Raw genomic sequence first — 14,631 nt, 5'->3', positions numbered from 1 at the left:
GTCTCTAACTCACAGAGATCCACCTGCCTCTGCCTCCCAAGTGCTGGGATTAAAGGTGTGAGCCACCACCACCCGGGAAAACCCTATCTTGAGACACCAAAAACCAAAACTGGTTTGTGGATCCAGAGAGAGGGCTCAGCAGTTAAGAGCACTCACCGTTCTTACTGAAGACCCAGGTTTGGCACTCTGCGTCTACACCCAGGGAAGACATGTAACAAGGGAGGTGTCTACTGTGGTGCTTTGAATCAGAGGAATCTGTCACTAGGAGAGCTCATGAGCCAGAAGTAGGGGTTTATACAGAATCTCCATGAGATGGCAGCAATTCTTCACATAGACCTGAAAAATGATGTTATTGAGACCTTACTTTTACTGGCAACTAAGACAGGTTTTTATGTACTTCAACTTTGCCTGCCTTGAAATAAAGTCTCTAATTTAAAAATATTGAAATTAGACCAGGCATGATGGTGTATGTCTGTAATCCCAGCAGAGGTGGAGAGTCTGAAGTTTAAAACCAGCTGTGCTACTACATGAAATCCTGCGTCTAACATATAAATATGTATGTGTATATGTATATATGTATACACACACACACCATACACTCATACACATGCACACATGCACACAGACCAAATGTCTGTGAGTTGGAAGCCAACCTGATCTACAGAGTGAGTTCCAGGACAGCCAGGGCCACACACAAAGGAAACCCTGTCTTGAAAGGGGGAAAAAGGGGAGGGAAAGAAAGAAAAGGAAATAGCTTATTTGTGCATTTCTGTGAGTACACATGAGTACCATGTATTTGTACGTCAGAGGACTACCTGATGGGTTGGGTTTTCTCCTTCTGAAATGTGGGTCCTACAGATCAGCTCAGGTCATCAGACTTTGTGCAAGCACCTTAACCCACTGAGCTATCTTGTAGGCCCTTCAATTTTTTATTTTTTATTTTTTTTTGAGTCTGGGTCTCTCACTAAATCTGGTGTTTTCTTTTTTTTTATTTTAATTTTTTTTAAATCTGATGTTTTCATTTCTTTCTTTTTTTTATTTTTGTTTTTTCAAGACAGGGTTTCTCTGTGTAGCTCCGGCTGTCCTGAAACTCACTCTGTAGACCAGGCTGACCTCAGAACTCAGAAATCTGCCTGCCTCTGCCTCCCAAGTGCTGGGATTAAAGGCGTGAGCCACCACCGCCCGGCTTTCTCAGGTTATTTCTAAGTTAAAAATTCAGTTCCCAACACAAGCACTGGAAAACAGTATTTGCTGTCCTGTTGAGTAATGAAGCAAGCTAGGAATGATTTCTGTACAGTGGGAGTGTTTGAAGCAAGCTGGGAATGATTTCTGTAAAGTGGGAGTGTTTCATGTTTGGACTGACAGCGTTTGTCCTGTTTCCCTCCCTCCCTTCTTTCTTTCTTTCTTTGTTTTCTTCAGGACAGGGTTTTTCTGTGTAGCCTTGGCTGTCCTGGAACTCACTCTGTAGACCAGCTGACTTCCAGCTTGGAGGCATCCACCCGCCTCTGCCTACCCAGTGCTGGGATTAAAGGCGTGCTCTACCACGCCCTGGCCTCTTTTTCTTTCTAAATTAATGTATGTGTCAGCCCAAACGGATTGTCTAGCATGTGTGTAATTTTGCGTGTGCACTTGCCTGTCAAGTCACATACATGTGAGGTCAGAGCTGGTTCTCTCTTTCCACCATGTGGATTCCAGGGGCTCCACCATGGTCACCAGGCTTGGCAGCAAAACTTTACCCACAGAGCCATCTCTCCTGCTCTTGAGTCTATTTCCTTCCGATGGATTCTCATCTCAGTTTATACTGGGAGGAAACCAATCAACAAATGGCCAGTCTTACCAGACTGTGACAGAGAACAGAATACGGAACGGGCGGTCCTCACACAAGACTAGGGCTTCGGCCTGGGAGTCCACGGCTGGGAAGACTGAGCACCTGAGGGTGTGTCCCAAGTCCATCCGTCTGTACCTCCCTCCTCCGTGCTAGCTAAGGTTGTCACCTGAACTCTCTAGGTGGTTTTGTTTTGTGACAAGTTCTCCTAGAGTCTAGAATGACCTTGAACTTCTGAGCCTCCTGCATCCATCTGCTGAGTGCTGGGATGACAGGCTTACACAACCAAGCCTAGTTGTGTAATGTGTGTGTGTGCGTGTGTGTGTGTGCGTGTGTGCGTGTGTGTGTGCGTGTGTGTGTGCGTGTGTGTGTGTGTGTGTGTGTGTGTGTGTAGTGACGGTCAGAAGAGCAAATGTCTTCCTTTGGTGGATCTAAGGCTCAAACTCATATTTTCAGGCTTCACTGGATGAAGCATCTCACCTGTTTTGGATTGCTGTTTGTGCCCTTATTACACTGTAGCCCGGGCTAGTCTAGAACTCCCTGTGCAGCCCAGACTGGCCTTAAACACCTGCAAGCTGCATGCCTCAACCTCCTGACTTTTGGGTTTCATTAAGATTCCATAGTAGTAGCCGGGCGTTGGTGGTGCACGCCTTTAATCCCAGCACTCGGGAGGCAGAGGCAGGTGTATCTCTGTGAGTTCGAGACCAGCCTGGACTACCAAGCGAGTTCCAGGACAGCCTCCAAAGCCACAGAGAAACCCTGTCTCGAAAAACAAAAAAAAAAAACAAAACAAAAAAAAAAAAGATTCCATAGTAGTGCCAGGCAGTGGTGTCACATGCCTTTAATCCCAGCACTCGGGAGGCAGGCGGATCTCTGTGAGTTCGAGATCAGCCTGGTCTACAGAGCAAGTTCCAGGACCGGCACCAAAGCAATACAGAGAAACCCTGTCTCGAAAAACCAAAAGATTCCATAGTAGCTTTAATCCCAGCACTCGGGAGGCAGAGGCAGGGGGATCTCTGTGAGTTCAAGGCTAGTATGGTCTACTGCTAAGAGACCTGTCTTAGAAATCTTGTCATGAAAAACCCAAAAGAAAGAAAAGATTCCACAGTAAACTTACATTTTTCTAATTACATTTATTTACTGGGGGAGGTACACACTCACCTGTGTGAGATCAGAGGACAGCCTGTAGGGGTCCTTCTCTCTTTCTGCCTTGTGGGTTGTGGGATTTGAACTCAGGTCCTCGGCCTTGACTGGGAGCACTTTTACTGGATGGGCCTCGCACTGGCCCCATAGAAGCACTGTAGCCTCCCTCTTTGCAGAGTGACTCAGCGCTGAAGGTGGTTTACTGGTGACCTATAATTTGCTAGATCTTTAATTTAATGTAATTATGATTCTCCTGAGCTTCATGACTCTCTGACTGAGGTCACTGAAGTGATCCTCAAGTATGTCCCTTTGATGTCTCTTCCTGAAATAGGGTTGCATTCTGTCACGTCTGCAGCGTGGCCTGTGTCCGAGAACGTGCGGAGGGTGTCGGGGATTGACAACACAGAGACTCGTTCAACGATATAAAGAGAACTTTAAACAGGCTCCAAAAAGGTTCAAGAAAAACTTCCTAAGAAAAGCTCCCACCAGAGAAACTTCTGCTCTCTCCTCTCCCCTGGCTGGTTCTGCTCTGACACCAGAGGTGGATGCGTGTGGGTTTTTGAAGGTGCGGTTAGTCTCTGGACAAGGTCGAGGTCAGGGCGGTTTCCGTGGGAAGGCCTTTCCCAGGAACTTATTGTATCATTTTTAGTAAACATGTTTTTACTAAACATTGTCTTACAGCTGCCTACTCCCAGGCAGAAGGGGAAGTGGCCAGGAACTTATTGTATCGTTTTTAGTAAACATGTTTTTACTAAACATTGTCTTACAGCTGCCTACTCCCAGGCAGAAGGGGAAGTGGGTCTCTGCTCAAGGTCTGGTGTTCCCACAATTCACCCCTTTTTATTTTCAAATGAGGCACTCCTGGCTTAGGTCAAGTAGGGTCACCCTCCCTTTCCCGTCTTTGGGGGACCTTGAACCCCTGTTTTAGGTGGGAGGGGTCTTCCCCACAGGTTGCCCGTCATCGGAGATACCCCAACCTTAAATCATCTGTAACCAACCTTCATGGCTATCGGGATTGCCATGGGCTAAGCTAAGCAATACTTGGTTACGGATCTCTTGTCTCTGGAACAAGGCACGTTTGAGCTCGGCATAAAGCCAGAATGCCTACCGCCACTGCCACCATTTCCAGGACCCCCATTGACATAGCGCCTCTCCATTACCATACCCATCACCAGATCTGGGCCATAACATTCTACCAGCCTTCGTCTGTTACAAGGGTAACCCGCATGTGATTTACATTTACAATTTGATAAAGTTTCCAAACGTTTTAAGATCTGCTCAGGAAAGCATTTAGAAAGTGCACTTGCACAGATACATTGGGCACAATCATTGATGTTACACATGTAGCATTATGAAAAATATGAACAATAGTTGTCACATTAGGACAAGTTGCATTTCTCCAGAAAAATACACTGGCCTAGTCGTGATTCCAGAAACAGGAACCATCAAGTCTGATATTTCAAGTGACCATGTCCTGTTCAAATACTGAAAAGAGGCTTTTGCCACTCATCATAGTCCATACCAATGTCCAAATACTTTAAATGGGTCCTTTTTTCCCCTAAAGGGAAAACTGGCAAAATGAATTCTGTTGTTTCAAGGTGTGTCAAGGGCAGACAGTTAGTCTTTCCAGTTCTCTGTTGGCTTCGGGATGAAAACTCACGGGTCCGGAAGGTTAATGCAGCAGATCTGTTGAGAAACTGGAAATCTCGAACCGACTGTTTTCTTTCTTTCTTAGGCTCTAGATTCGATGACATCAAGGGTCAGGAACACTGATTTAGGAGATCTCACTCAAACTGGCTTAGGTAGGCTCCCATGGTCTCAGGTCCAGTTTTTCTCTGCTCCATGCATCTCACTAATTGGTCTGATAGCTGTCGAAGCTTTATTCTTTTCCTACAAGAAAACACAAACATGCCCTCGACCCCAAATCAGGGTCTTCTCCACTGTCTAGTGCATGGATGTCTCCATTTGACCTGAGCAATTGTTGCTCAAGTTCCATCATGCCAGAATCTGTCTGAAGCTCACTGGCATTCACATTATAAAATTTTTAAATGAGGAGTGTATTATTTGATGAGTCATGTGGGGACTGGGGACATAATTCCCCCTTTTTTATTTTTTTAAAAAAAAGTTTTTTTTGAACTGTTGAAGCTGGACCATAACAGTAGAAGGATTTGTCTACCCTCTTTGGTTGACTATCTAGGTAAATTGGGATTACTACTTAGATTATTTGTAGATGCCCATTAAAAAGGACATATCCATTAAATATTTCCCAAAAACTTCTGAAAATCACTCAAAGATTGTAAACTATACTGTGTCCAAATAACTTTTGAAAATTATTTGAAGTCTGTGAGCAGTCTTTCCCAATCTAACCTGTAGAGCTCTCACTAGCTGACAAGGCCTCATTTGCATCTTAAATTTTTTTTTTTGTTGAAACATTAACAGACTGGCTGGATGTTCCTTTTGGCTATATTTAAAGCAATCTAGGTAGCTTCTTAACTATTTTTGAAGGAATTTAAGTATCCTTTTAATCATATAAGCAGTTCACACTCACGCATTCACAATCACATTTCATACATACCGGTGTGGCCACACCATACATTCAGAACATACATGCATCTTTCAGTCATCCTTTTTCCCTAGGTCATGATTAGTCTGTTGCAATGAAGCTTCCTTAATTGAAATCTATGTAAAAGAACAACTCCAGCCAATCCTTGGACTAAAAAGGTTAAAAAGTCCTATATGTTTTTATCATTCCTCCATTTGAGCTACAGTCATGGGGTACAGCCGTACCTACTCCTTGTAACTCTGTAGATGCAAGGTAGAGAGGCCAGGATTTTGGCCAAAAGTTTTTAGAGATGACTCACAAAATAGAACTTAAATGTAAACAAAATTTTCCATTCCATATACCTTTGTCTTTGTCTTTTTCTTTAATTAATACCAGTACCAATTTTTTTTTTTTTTTTGAGTCAGGGTTTCTCTGTATTGTTTGGAGGCTGTCCTGGGACTTGCATAAAGGTGTGTTGGGATTAAAAGCGTATGCCGCTGGGAATCTCTTGGATTCCCCTACTTCCTGACCCTGGTATCAGGCTTAGGAGGGGGAAACTCAGAATGTCTAGTTTCTGACTTTTTAATCTCATTGGCAGCAGCCGCTTCCAATGTATTATTGGTGTTATAAAAATTGATGAACAGGGAGCTGGAATGACTAACTGGCATCAACATGGGGGGGAATCCTCACCAACGCCCATATTTCACTTACCTGAGTGTTCAGCAATGGTTGGATCTTTATCATGGTGAGCATTCCTAGTATCCGGAGTAGTATTGGGGTCGACATGCCTGATGCACCGTTCGGGGACCCAAATGGGCTTCTCACTTCCTCGCTTTCACGATCTCAGTGGGACCTCCAATTGTCACGTCTGCAGCGTGGCCTGTGTCCGAGAACGTGCGGAGGGTGTCGGGGATTGACAACACAGAGACTCGTTCAACGATATAAAGAGAACTTTAAACAGGCTCCAAAAAGGTTCAAGAAAAACTTCCTAAGAAAAGCTCCCACCAGAGAAACTTCTGCTCTCTCCTCTCCCCTGGCTGGTTCTGCTCTGACACCAGAGGTGGATGCGTGTGGGTTTTTGAAGGTGCGGTTAGTCTCTGGACAAGGTCGAGGTCAGGGCGGTTTCCGTGGGAAGGCCTTTCCCAGGAACTTATTGTATCATTTTTAGTAAACATGTTTTTACTAAACATTGTCTTACAGCTGCCTACTCCCAGGCAGAAGGGGAAGTGGCCAGGAACTTATTGTATCGTTTTTAGTAAACATGTTTTTACTAAACATTGTCTTACAGCTGCCTACTCCCAGGCAGAAGGGGAAGTGGGTCTCTGCTCAAGGTCTGGTGTTCCCACAGCATTCAGCATCGTTGTCCTTTTAGTTCATTATTATCACTGTTGTCGTTTTGTTTTCTAGACAGGGTTTACTCTGTGTAGCCCTGGCTGTCCTGGAACTCCCTCTGTAGACCTGGCTGGCCTTGAACTCAGAGATCCACCTGCCTCTGCCTTCCCAGTGCTGATACTAAAGGTGTGCACCACCACCACCCAGCTTCATTTTTTTTTAAGTTTACTTATTTTTTTAAATATTATGTACATTGGTGCTTTGCCATGGGTGTAAGTGTAAGCGTTTCGTCGGGATGGGTCAGGACAGGATGGAACAGGAGTGAGTGGGTCAGGTATTCTGGCACTCGGGAGTCACAGAATACTCAGTGTTACACAGCTCAGGTGGAAAGGTATCCTGGAGCTCGGGAGCCAAGGATACTGAGTGTTACACAGCTCAGGTAGAAAGGTATCCTGGAGCTCGGGAGCCAAGGACCACCACGGGTTGCAGTAAGCTTGGCAGCTTACAGCCTTGCCTCAGAGAAAGGCTTCTCCGGTGTGTCAGCTCCGCTCCGGCAGGACAGGGTCTTCCAGCTGGGGATGTTCGCCTAGTGTAGCAGTTTTGCTCCGCAGGAGGTTTCTTCTCGGGCGAAGTTGCTACAGTTCAGCTCTGCTCCTGGAGAGCCGAGCGGAGAGCAGGGAGCCGGGCGGGAGCAGAGTGTAACAACTCCGCTCTGCCAAGGAAGGTTTCCCGGGCAAGTGTTACAGCGCTGCTCGCTCTGCTCTGCTCTGCTCTGCCCAGGGTCGCCTCTGCTCGCTCTGCTCTGCTCTGCCCAGGGTCGCCTTTGCTCTGTCGCAGCCGCAAAAGAAGATCTTCACCCGAAGCTCATCCAAAGGTGTTTATTGGAAGACAGCTGGACCAGCCAAGCTGAACATACACAGGGTTTATATAGGGGTTCCTGGGGTTGGGGAAGTTTTTCCAGGGTAGGGATTGGTCCGATTTCAGTGCTGAGCTCAGATTGGCTAGAGCTCTGCTCCGGGATTGGTTACTTTTTACACAGGATTAGGGTCAGATTTGGCTCTGGTTTCAGGGCCAAAGTGTGTTTCTTTCTCTGGTCCTTTTTAGCCTTTTGGCTCCAATTTTAGGGCCAGGGTACATTTCTTTCACTGACTCTGATTCCAGGGACAAAGTGTGTTCCTTTGGCACTGGTTTTAGGGTCAGGGTACATTTCTTTGGTTCTGGTTGCAGGGCCAAAGTGTGTTTCTTTGGCTCTGCTCAGGGTGTGTTTCTTTGACTGGTCCCTTTTCCCTACAGTAAGGTCCCCTGTAATTGGAGTTACGGACAGTTGTGAGCTGCCATGTGGATGCTGGGAATTGAATCCAGTTCCTCTGGGAAAGCAGTCAATGCTTTGAACCACTGAATCATCTCTCCAGGCCTTTTTTTTTTTTTTGGTTTGGTTTTTTTCAAGACAAAGCTTCTCTGTGCAGCTTTGGAGCCTGTCCTGGAACACTCTGTAGACGAGGCTGGTCTCGAACTCACAGAGGTCAGCCTGCCTCTGCTTTCTGAGTGCTGGAGGCCCTGTGACTGCCAGGCCATTTACTGCTCTTACAGAGGACCTAGGTTTTGTTTCTAGCACCTACATGACTGCTCACAGCCATCCGTAACTCTAGTTCCACAGAATCTGATGCCTTCTTCTGGACCCTGAGGACATCAGGAATGCATGTGGTGTCCAGGCACACATGCAGGCAAGCACTCTTAAACATTCTGAAAAAAATAAAAATAAACCTGAAGCTGGGCGGTGGTGGCACACGCCTTTAATCCCAGCACTCGGGAGGCAGAGACAGGCGGATCACTGTGAGTTCGAGACCAGCCTGGTCTACCGAGTGAGTTCCAGGACAGCCTCCAAAACATGAAACTCTGTCTCGAAAAACCAAAAAAAAAAAAACCAAAAAACAAAAAACAAAAAAAAAAAAAACCCGAAAAGGACATGTGGGGGCCTTGCTGCCAAGCCTAATTGAAATTATATCCCTAGGACTTAAATGGTGGAAAGAGAGAGCTATCTTCTGAAAATCTTCTTCTACACACACACACACACACACACACACAGATGTACACACACACACAGATGTACACACACACAGATGTACACACACACACACACACACACACACACACACACGATGTAACTTTCAAAATTCAAAACAAATAAAATAAAAGCCTCTCTGTTTGAACCGGTGCTTACCCACAGAGAGGATTCTCACAATACAATGTCAAGCTGAAACCGGACACGAAACCAGACATAAAAGAACACAGTGGGGAGCTGGGGTGGGGCTTAGCAGAGTGCTTGCCGAGCACACACCGGCTTGAGGTTCATCCCCAGAGTTCCACAACAAAACAAAACAAAGGAAGCCCAGCGTTCTGGAGCTCAAAACCCCGGTGCAGGTGTGGGAGTAGGCCCCCCGGGGCTCAGTGCCGGGGCCTGGGAAACTCAGGAAGAAGATTCTGGTTCTGCCGGTTTACCTAAGAGGGGATTGTCTCAGCCCGCCTCTCTAATGCTCTCCTCGCCTCCCATGCCAAGTTGGCAAAGGGTCAACAAAGGTTAGAGCTGGGAGAAACCAGGGAGCAGGTGCCCTTGACAACAGCAACAGAAGCCAGCTGAAAGGTCTATACACTCTCCATGTTGGACCACTATGGTTTTCTCTTCCTCCTCCAAACTTTCGTTCTTTTTGTTGTGTTTTTTGTTTGGTCTCTGTGTGTGTGTGTGTGTGTGTGTGTGTGTGTGTGTGTGTGTGTGTGTGTGTGTGTGTGTGTGTGTGTGTGTGGTTTTCAAAGACAGGATCTCCTCTCTCTCTCTCTCTCTCTCTCTCTCTCTCTCTCTCTCTCTCTCTCTCTCTCTCTCTCTCTCTCCTCTCCCTCTCTCCCTCTCTCCCTCCCTCCCTCTCTCTTCCTTTCTTTTTTGTCTGTAGATAGGGTTTCTCTGTGAAACAGTCCTGGCTGTCCTGGAACACACAGAGATACAGAGATCCTCCTGCCTCTGTCTCCTGAGTGCTGGATTTAAAGGCGTGCGTGCCACCGCTGTTCAGCTAAGACAGAATTTTTTTGTGTAGCCTTGGCTGGCCCGGGACTCACCCTGTAGACCAGGCTGGCCTCCTACTCACAGAGATCCACCTGCCTCTGCCTCCTGAGTGCTGGGTTTAAAGGCGTGAAGTTCCAGGCTAGATCCTCTTCTCTTGTTTTTTGAAGATAGGATCTCATGTAGAGAACTCAAACTTGCTATGTAGCCAGAGACGACGACCTTGAATTTCTGAGCCTCCTACCTCCATTCACCACCGCATCCGGTTTTCGCAGTGCTGGATTTGAACTTGGTTATCCTTCCATGGGAGGGGATTACCCTGCCAACTAAGCTACATGCCCAGCCCCCCACTGTGCTTTTGTTCTAGACATCTGAAAATGTTTTTTTACCCAAAAGTTAACCACTCAAGGAATGTCTGTCTAAAAAGAACAAAACAAGAAACAGGGGTATCTAGGATCAGTATGACGCAGTGGCTGACAAGGTTAAGTTGCTTGTTGCCAAGCCTGAAGATCTGAGTTCAATCCCTGGGATTCACATAGTGGAAGGAGAGAACCCTTCCGAGATGCCCTCTGACCTCCACACACAAGCTGTGGTATGTGTATGCCCACACACATTAAGTAAATAAATAAATATAGTAATTAAAAAAAAAAACGCCACAGTGGGCACCTGGCCGTCTCACCCGCCTTTAAAATTAAACTCAGACTCGAGTGAGTGAGGTAGCTTACTGTCCATTTTATTCTTTCTGAGACAAGGTTTTACTTGGAAGCTCAGGCTGGCCTCAATTGCACCAGTCTTCCCTTCCTGGGCTGGTGCCCCTCCAAGCCAAACTGCTGACTCCCAACTCTTACAACATCTGTGGCCAGAAACCCCAAAGACACCCGATGTTCCTATTACCCTGAACCCCCAGTTGCCTTGGGTCCCAGGAACAGCACAACCTCATGGAGATTGACTCTGTGATGAAATCACCCCCACGAAGAAGCAGCCGCCTCGTGGGAACAGGCTTGCCCCCTCAAGCAATAGAGACATCTTCAGAATCTTGCCGAAAGAGAGCTGGGCCGACCGTCACACAGACTTCCCATGGCCCATGACTGCTTAACCACACATAGCTCTCACACTAACCCCCATTCTTTCTCTGTTTAAACCTAAAGCTCATGTCAGTACCTTTGTCTCTACTCTGATTTTCTTTTCTCTTTTCTCTGATTTTCAGTTTTTCCTCTTCTTCTTCCTCCTCTGTTTTCCTCTATATTTCTTCCTTTATTTATTCTGTGTATATGTATATACACACAGGAACCACAGTGCTTCTGAGGAGGTCAGAGGACAGCATACAGGAACTGGTTCTCTCCTGTGAGTCGCAGGACTGAATGTAAGCAGTACATCTTGATGCCAAGCACCCTTACTCAACAAACCAACTTGACAGCTCTTGTTTTTACTTTATTTATTTATTTATTTTTTCTGGTTTTACGAGACAGGGTTTCTCTGTTTTGGAGGCTGTCGGTCCAGCCTGGCCTCGAACTCACAGAGATCCGCCTGCCTCTGCCTCCCAAGTGCTGGGATTAAAGGCGTGCGCCACCAACGCCCGGCTTCTTGTTTTTATTTTTGAGACAGGGTTTCCTATAGCTCAGGCTAGCCTAGAACTTATGCCTGAGGATGACCCTTGATTTTTTTTTTAAATTTATTTAGCCAGGTGGTGATGGCACACACCTTTAATCCTAGCATTCAGGAGGCAGACAAGGCAGATCTCTGAGAGTTTTAGGTCAGCCTGGTCTACAGAGCAAGTTCCAGGACAGTCAGGGCTACACGGAGAAACCCTATCTCAAAAAAGAAAAGCAAAATAAAACAGACAAACAAAACAACAACAAAAAAGAGATTTATTTATTTAATGTGCATTGGTGTTTTTTCTGTGTGTATCTCTGTGTGACAGTCCTGGGACTGGAGTTACAGACAGTTGTGAACTACCATGTCAGTGCTGGGAATTGAACCCAGGTCCTTTGGTAGAGCAGCAAATGCTTTCAACTGTTGAGCCAGCTCTCCAACCCCAGCCCTTGATATTTTCTTTCTTCCTTCCTTTCTTCCTTTCTTCCTTCCTTCCTTCCTTCCTTCCTTCCTTCCTTCCTTCCTTCCTTCCTTCCTTCCTTCCTCCCTCCCTGTCAAAGACAACTGTGTAAATATAGTGGGTCATACCTTTAATCCCAGCACTTGGGGGACAGAGACAGGCAGATCTCTACAAGTTTGAGGCTAGCCTGGTCTACATAGCACGGTCTATACCAGCCAGGGCTACATTGTGAGACTGGCTGGTTAGTTTTTGCCAACATGACACAAGCATAGACATTACTGAGAAGAATCCCATGAAGGAATTGCCTTTGGCAGGTTGCCTGCAGGCAAGTCTACGGGGCATTTTCTTGATTAATGCCTGATGTGGGAGGGACCCAGCTCCTGTGGGAAATGCCTCTCTAAGCAGGTGCTTATAGGTGGTATAAGAAAGCAGGCTGAGCCGGGCGTTGGTGGGGCACTCGGGAGGCAGAGGCAGGCAGATCTCTGTGAGTTTGAGGCCAGCCTGGTCTACATAGCAAGTTTCAGGACAAGTCAGGGCTGTTATACAGAGAAATCCTGTCTTGAAACCCTAACTACCACCTCAGAAAGAAAGAAAGAAAGAAAGAAAGAAAGAAAGAAAGGAAAGAAAGGAAGGAAGCAGGCTGAGAAATCCTGTCTTGAAACCCTAACTACCACCTCCAAAAGAAAGAAAGAAAGAAAGAAAAAGAAAGAAAGAAAGAAAGAAAGAAAGAAAGAAAGGAAAGAAAGAAAGGAAAGAAAGAAAGGAAGGAAGCAGGCTGAGCTGAGCAGGCCTTGGGAAGCAAACCAGTAAGCAGTACTCCTCGATGGACTCAGCTTCAGTTCCTCCCTCAAGTTCTCGCTTTGAGTTCCTGTCCTGACTTCTTTCTCTCCATGATAAACTGTGATCAGAATGTGTAAGCCGAATGCACTTTCCTCCCCAGATTGCTTTCCGTCATAGTCTTGATCATAGCATTAGGACACACACTAAGACAGAGAGAGACATTATCTAGGAAAAAAAAAAGGCAGCTTGGTTGGGCCTCTCTGAGTGGGTGATGTAATGCTGCCTGGAAACAGAGGCTGGAATGACAGGCGTCCTGACCAGCGTGTCTGCCACACACTTCTTGGCTGGCACTGAGTGACCATTGTGATCCAGGCCAGAGTCATTCCCCAGCCCGACCTGCACCTGGTCCCAGAGGCAGGGAAATTCATGGAGTCCTAGCTATAGCCAGCACCAGCTACTACTTGCTGTGTCCTCTGTGAGCTGTGCACCGTGCCACTTCCTAAAACTACACAGACCCTACTCCGTGTGTGCACACATGTGTGCGGTGTAAGTATGTGTACATGTGCATCCGATCATGTGAGTGCGTGTGGGGGCTAAAGGCTGGCGACAGGCATCTTTCTCAATCGCAATTGCATTTTCACTATTTTTTGTTTGTTTTGTTTTTGAGACAGGGTCTCATTATGTAGCCCTGGACAACCTGGAACTAGCTATGTAGACCAGTCTGGTCTCAAACTCCCAGAGATATGCCTGTCTTTTCCTTCCAAGTGTTGGGATTAAAGCTGTGCAGCACCGCCGGGCGTTGGTGGCGCACGCCTTTAATCCCAGCACTCGGGAGGCAGAGGCAGGCGGGTCTCTGTGAGTTCGAGGCCAGCCTGGTCTACAAAGTGAGTTCCAGGACAGCATCCAAAGCCACAGAGAAACCCTGTCTCGAAAAACCAAAAAAAAAAAAAAAAAGCTGTGTAGCACCATACCCACATTCACCTTAAAATTTTACTTGTTTGGGCTGGGCAGTGAGTGAAAGGTTCAGGCATTACGCTGGCCTGCCCTGTTACCTGGCAGGATGCACTCAGGCAGCACTCTGGCCAGCCCGGAGTTCCATGAGAACCATGCAGGTGCAAAGGACCCCTTTAAAGGACTGACCCCTGCCCGCTTATGCTCTCTTGCTCTTTTACTCTCTTACTCTCATCTTACTCTCCATCTCATCTCCTCTGTTACTCTCATCTCTCTCTCTCTCTCTGTCTCTCTGTCTCTCTCTCTTATCTCTCTCTCAGCTCTACACAGGTTGGTTACCTCTCACCCCCCTTTCCCTCCCTGTCTACTAATAAAACTCCACGTGGGATCATTGAGTCACGGTTTGTGTCTCGTTACTGGATAAACCTAAACATTTTAACAACAGTGATGGCATATGCCTTTAATCCCAGCACTCGGGAGGCAGAGGCAGGCGGATCTCTGTGAGTTCGAGGCTGGGCTGGACCAACAGCCTCCAAAACAATACAGAGAAACCCTGTCTCGTAAAAACCAAAAAATCCCAAGTGCTGGGATTAGAGGTGTATGTCACCAAGACAGGTGGTTTGGGGGGGTTTCTGAGACAAGGTTTCTCTATATAACAGTCCTGGCTGTCCTGGAACTTGCTCTGTAGACCAGGCTGTCCTCAAACTCACAGAGATACACCTGCCTCTGCCTCCAAGTGCTGGGATTAAAGGCGTGTGCTACCACCAACTGGCAATAAATATAAATTTTTAAAAAATCAGATGTGTGTTTGATATCATAGCGCACACATATAATTCCAACACCAGGGAGATCTTGGCAGTAGGAAATTCAGTTCAAGGTCAGCATGGCCTACACGACAAGCCCCTATCTCCAAAGAGGTCGTTAAGCCTGAACCCCCAGTACTCTGAGAGACA

Source organism: Mesocricetus auratus, unplaced genomic scaffold (genome assembly GCF_017639785.1).
Source record: "Mesocricetus auratus isolate SY011 unplaced genomic scaffold, BCM_Maur_2.0 Super-Scaffold_100025, whole genome shotgun sequence".
Taxonomy (NCBI): Eukaryota; Metazoa; Chordata; class Mammalia; order Rodentia; family Cricetidae; genus Mesocricetus; species Mesocricetus auratus.
Note: the sequence above shows the minus strand (reverse complement) of the source record.